The sequence below is a fragment of the Lutjanus erythropterus genome, chromosome 20, assembly GCF_056507025.1.
Source record: "Lutjanus erythropterus isolate fLutEry1 chromosome 20, fLutEry1.hap2, whole genome shotgun sequence".
NCBI classification, from domain to species: domain Eukaryota; kingdom Metazoa; phylum Chordata; class Actinopteri; order Lutjaniformes; family Lutjanidae; genus Lutjanus; species Lutjanus erythropterus.
In genome coordinates, this window is record NC_139336.1 from 19,379,481 (window position 1) to 19,385,394 (window position 5,914).

Consider the following 5,914-nt stretch of genomic DNA (forward strand, 5'->3'; position numbering starts at 1 on the left):
CACCATAAAGATAATGATGAATTTTCTTGCCGACAAGCAGTACATCATAGCAAAATGGTGAGCAGGGGTGGAAGTAATAAATGACAACTACTCAAACTACCATGATCTAAACCTCTTTTCATAGATTAGGCCTCATTCAGCAGAGTTTTCCCCACAATTTGAAATGTGGTTACCCACATCCATCTTTTTAGACTTATTATTCCAGTCCACTGACCTACTTTTTATATTATTTCAGTTGATCTGTGCTTCAGACTGTTGTCACAAAGTTGGAGGCGAAATGGTCAGCTCAGTTCATCACTCCAGAATCTTTTGGGTCTGTTCATCTGGTGTAATCCAAGTCTCAAGTTTTTAGCCCAAAACCTTACTGAGGATCCTTATCTTGGAGCCAACTTCATGTGCATATGCACACTGTCTGAACTGGGTGTGTGGTGTGACGGTGTGCAAATGGCATGTTGGGACTTCAGTGGAATAAGTTTTGAAATCTGTCAGTTTTTGTTTCATTCAATATCATATTTCAGTCATGTTAAAATTTCACATCTAAGTTCTGTCCTTTGTGGGATCTACAAAAGGTTTTTGTTTCCTGTCCTGACAGTGGAGACGCCCCGAGAGTAGAGCCTGCTGACATTTACCATATCATTACATACATCATTGTAACTGTTTTATATTATTGTGTGCATGTCCATTATCTCTGCTTTTTTGTTTTTGGTTAACTTTACTCACAAATAAAGAATTTTTAAAAAGTCACATTTCATCGTCTTCATAATGACAATTCTGCTTTTATGTATATTGGATTGTTGCTTCTGCTATTTTTGTTACCTGAATACTCACCTGTGGCAAGTAAGTAGGCCAACAAAACCTTGAGAAAACCAAACTGAGACATTAGAAACCTTATTCTGTTGAAATAAAAGCAATGCAAGTTGTGTGATTTGATTAAGTTACAACATACAAGGTGAATTCCAAAAGAAATAAACATGCAGATTATATATGTTAGACTTTCACTGAAAAAAATCAGGTAAGTGAGGTATGTTGTCATCGATAGAACTAATGTTAGTTACAGCAATAATAAAAACCATCTATAACTCTAGTTTAAATGATCTAATCTGCAACAAATTTCACGTTTGATAACTGTCCTGTCCTGAACACATCTATATGACAATATTCTGCAATGGCGATTGCACCACCTAATGGCAACAGGAAATGACATGTTTTAGACTTTGACGTGCTCCTCCAAACAGGTTGACCATATCCGGCTCAAATCTGGTCAGAAAGGCCTTTAGACCTTAGTAGAGCTATATTGTGAAGATCTTGATCGTCAAATGGTGTTGCCATGATGGCACAGTGAAGATTAATGTTTCGCCAAAACACAGGAAGTTGCATTAACTTCTGTTTACTTGGTCGAATCTGCCTGAAACTCAACATAGAAGTCCGGGCCTGAACATATGATATGAGTAATCATACTGTTAAATGTTTTTACAGCAACTTACCAGCTATTTGCTGCCAGTAAATTGGTGAACATTTTACAGCATTCTTGCTACAGCGCATGCTTCAAAATATTGCTGCACAAGTAGACTTTTGCCAGCAGATGGCAATGTCACAGCAGAACTCACTGCTTATGTATGTATACCTGGCATAGCACAGTGTTGTTGAATTCACATGAAAGCCTGTTCTGAGTCGGCAGACGAGATCACTGTGGCAGATAAACGGCATAAGGGGCTTTGTCTCTGAGCTATTGCAGATATCTCTCTGCAAGGTCAATTTTCTCTGAAGAGCCTGCACATTTATTTAATTATTATTTATTTATTTAACTATCTGAATGTTTGTGTGTAGTAAGTGGTTTCTTCTTCACTATTAACATGCTTTGGGGTTGTGTGAACTCTCAAGCAATGAGGTCCCTTATTGGCTTGTTACAGAGAGTTATTAGGTTTGCCCCCCGGCCCCTGCTGGTATTTAATTACCCTTGCACTCTCTCCTTTTCATCATGATGGAGATGACGGCAGCCATTGCCAATAGGTGAAAGAGGAGACTTCACCAGACCTTAATTGGTTCATTTGCCTCTGCCTGCCAGGCGCAGATGGAGCTCTTTATTACTGTCACTGCCAGGTTTCATTCTGCTCTGATGAGAGCTGTCTTAAGCAGCAGAGCTTGACATCATATCAGGACATGATGACATGGTCAAAACGGAGAGATAATCAGGATGGGCGTAGGTCAAGAAGCAGACAGTCACAGCCATGTACAGAGTTTGTGCGTTCGGTTTGTTTTGTTGTTTCAATAGAGCAAGACTACCATAATATTATTGTCATGCTTATAAGCTTATTGTTTGGAGGAATCTAGTGAGGTCCAGGGATTCAATTGCTTTCCTTGGACCAGTCCTCAATAAATCTGTGTGTTTGCATTTGTGTGTGCGTGTGTACATGTTTAGAAATTTTTGTGTATTTGCATATTTACATGTTCCTCTCACAAATGTCTATTGTTGAGATATTTTAGCCACATGTGTTTATTTATATGAAAAGACCTTTTTCTCAGCAGCCATTTTGACATGAAATAGTAGGATAAACACAGGTGTTAGCAATGATACTAATTAAGTTTCATTCCATTCAGGTCAAACAGAGTCAGGGTGCTGCTGTTGTGCATGTTGGCTCAATGGAGAAGCTTTGCCACATTAAATGGACCGGGACCTTCATTAGTATCATTGGCAGCGCCCGTGTTTAACCTACTATTTCATATCAGTATGGCTGCTGTTAAAAAGGTCTATCATTTCACTGTAAATGGGCATAACTGAAGAATTTATGGCAAGCGTTTTTTTTAATTTTGTATCATCATCAGTTAATTTTATTCATGAATCAAGTTTAACTAACTCAGTTTATTTAGTGTTACAATAGATAACGGTATCAATTAATCTAAGTATTTCAATATTTCCATGTAAATCTTTCAGTTTGTTAATCACTGATCATAACACACAAGCAGGTTAAGACCGAAGGATGTCTTTAAATCCTCTAAAATTGTTTGTACAAAAGAAAGAAAAAAATTTTTTAAAAAGAAGCAGTGTAGTTCTACTCTGTAATTACTTTAAAATTGCTATTTGTTTGAATGTTGCCTGCTCTCTCAGCATGCCTGCACATAAGAGGGTGCTTGGGTTAGGATTTCAGTGTGATCCTCCCGCAAACTGAACAATTACTACATGTGGATTTCAGTGATTATATCATGTGTTTGACCACAGAGGAACCATATTATGTTTGCATAAAGATCCTCCAGCACTTGCTAATAGTAGACTCCTTTTACTTTCTTTTAAACTGTGTAGCCATTATAACAACATGTGATTAACTTGAGGACCATAACCCATCTACATCCACAGTGTTCAATATAGGGACATTAGTTGGCATGGTAACCTCATTTGCCATCTGCAGACTTCATTCATACTGAAAATTGACACCCAGGAAGCTGTAAAGAAACAATTCAATATTCTTTCTCACAGCAACAGTGGGTTGGAGTATGTCTGCTGGTTTCCATCATCACATGTTTATTGGGGAGATTTATTAGTGTACCCAGTGCTGAGTGCAGTGTTGTGTGTTTAATATTGACAAATGGGTGATCAAAGTCTAATACAGCATTTGAATATGAAAAAAATGCATAAAAAGCTGGAAGATTTATCTTGGGGTGTTTCTGATTTGTGGGGTATTGAGGATGTGAGGTAACAGATGATGAATTTGAGTGTGACTTTAGGCAGCTAGTTCAAAGGAATAGTTCAAAGTTTTTGGAATTGTTTTTCAAGGGTTGAGAAGATGAATGCCAGACAACAAAGTGATATTATTCTTCTAAAATTACATTCACAAGGAAACAAATAATTGTACAATGTGCAGGACAAGTTCTTTGACGGGATAATTTCTTGAAAAGGGTCTTGGGAAGGGTATTGAGAAATGGTTACAAACTAAAGCTGGGGCCCGACTCCTGGTAGATAAAGCATGATAAATGCCCTCAAGAGTGGCTCAATGTCCAACACAGCAAGTTAAAGTGTCCTCTAGAGTACTCTTCCAGTGTACACCAAATTCTGGCAAGTAGTATCAATAAGAGTATAGATAAGTGTAATTTTGATAAATAGTAGCCTAGCAGTATCAATACCAGTATCAACAATACACATGGGGTCTTGCTGTCACAGTTAGGACTCCATTGAGCCCAGCCACGAAACACAACTTAGCCTGTTGTATTTACTCTTAATAAGGCTAGGTGTTTGCTCCTGTTTCCAGTCTATATGCTAAGCTAAGCTGGTTTCCAGCTGGCTGTAGCTTCATAGTTGACAGACAGAGTGGCGTGTCTGTCCATTAACTGTGACAACCAGCAGGTTCCCTCTGTTTAGTTATGCTAAGCTATAAGCTAACCAGCCACCATCTTTTAACAAAAAAGCAAATAAGTTTTTACCATCTGTCTATCAGACATGTATATATTGGAATAGACCTTTTTCACAGCAGTCACATTCATATGAAACAGAAGGGTAAACACAGGTGTTACCAATGATACTAATTAAAGTCCCATTCCATTTAGTGTAGCAGAGCCTTCATAGTGAGCTAGTGTGCACAGAAGCAGCACACCAACTCTTCACCTGAATGAACAACCCTTAATTTGTATCATCAGTAACACCTGTGTTCACCCTTCTATTTCATGATCCGTTAATAACATTAACAGTGCTGCGAAAACAGCACGCAAACAAATTGTGACAAGCTCTTATCCTGAGAAACTTCTAACCTGAGAGATGGTATTTGTAGTAGAAGAAAGGCTTTCCTGTACATTTTAAAATATTATGTTTTGTCTGTGATGTTATAGCCTCATGTGTTCAACCTGTACTTTCCACAAATGTTTGATTTTTAGGAATTTTAGACTTAGCAAACTTCTGTATAAAACACAAGCAGGGGGTCACCATGTATCATCTATGAGCTTTGTTGAGTGTGTTAGACACATGCTGATTCAATGCTTTGGTAATTTATGAGGCTATGGTGTCGCTGTGTTGGATTGCAGTATATTTTAAGATTTTTCATAGCAGCCATTTTGACATGACATAGTGGGGTAAAGTCATATATGTTGTCATATATGTTTCTGCATGTTGGCTTACAGGAAAGGCTCTGCTACAATGAATTGGACCCTAATTAGTATCATTGGCAACACCTGTAATTAACTTACTACTTCATACCAAAATGCTGATGTGTCTCCACTGTCTTGGAAAGTAATTAAGTACACTCACAAAATCATTGCATTTTGAGCAACTGCATTATAATGATGCCTACATCAACTCAAACTCAACTTTATGGTCAGTTCTAGCATATAGAGGAATATATATGATCGAAAATGGTGGGAAAAGCCTTTCCTATGTAATTTGATAGATATAGAATATCTGTATAGTACACAAATGTGCTATAATGGACTACAAAGAGGCCTATACTAAAATATGATATATTTTCCAAAATAAATTAGACTGGTGTGCAAAGTTGAAGGGTCTTTTTGTTGTTTTTGTTTATTAAAAAAAAAAAAATGCAGTGAGATAGCGCAGTACTCTATCCCAATGTGATGCATCCTTTTCCTCCAGCTGATCCCATGAAGAGTAAATAACACACCGCTGATTGGCTGAGCTGCAGGATCACATCCACAGCTCAGACTGGATTTGAAGCTTTCTTAATCGATACGCGCAAGAGTCACGATAAACCAAAAAAACTTGCATTTGTTTTGGATTAATATATCAGACGCTCTTCTCCTTTAAATGTTTCCGCGAAACAGCAACGTGCTTACTTTGACGGGTTTGGCATCACGGCAGCGGCCGCCTTCTCTTTCATGCGATTGGCCGAGCCCTGGGAATATTCAAATACAGCCGTGATTGATTGGCCCAGAGCCGGTTTCAACAGTGCAGGGGGACTCATTTCCATACCGACAT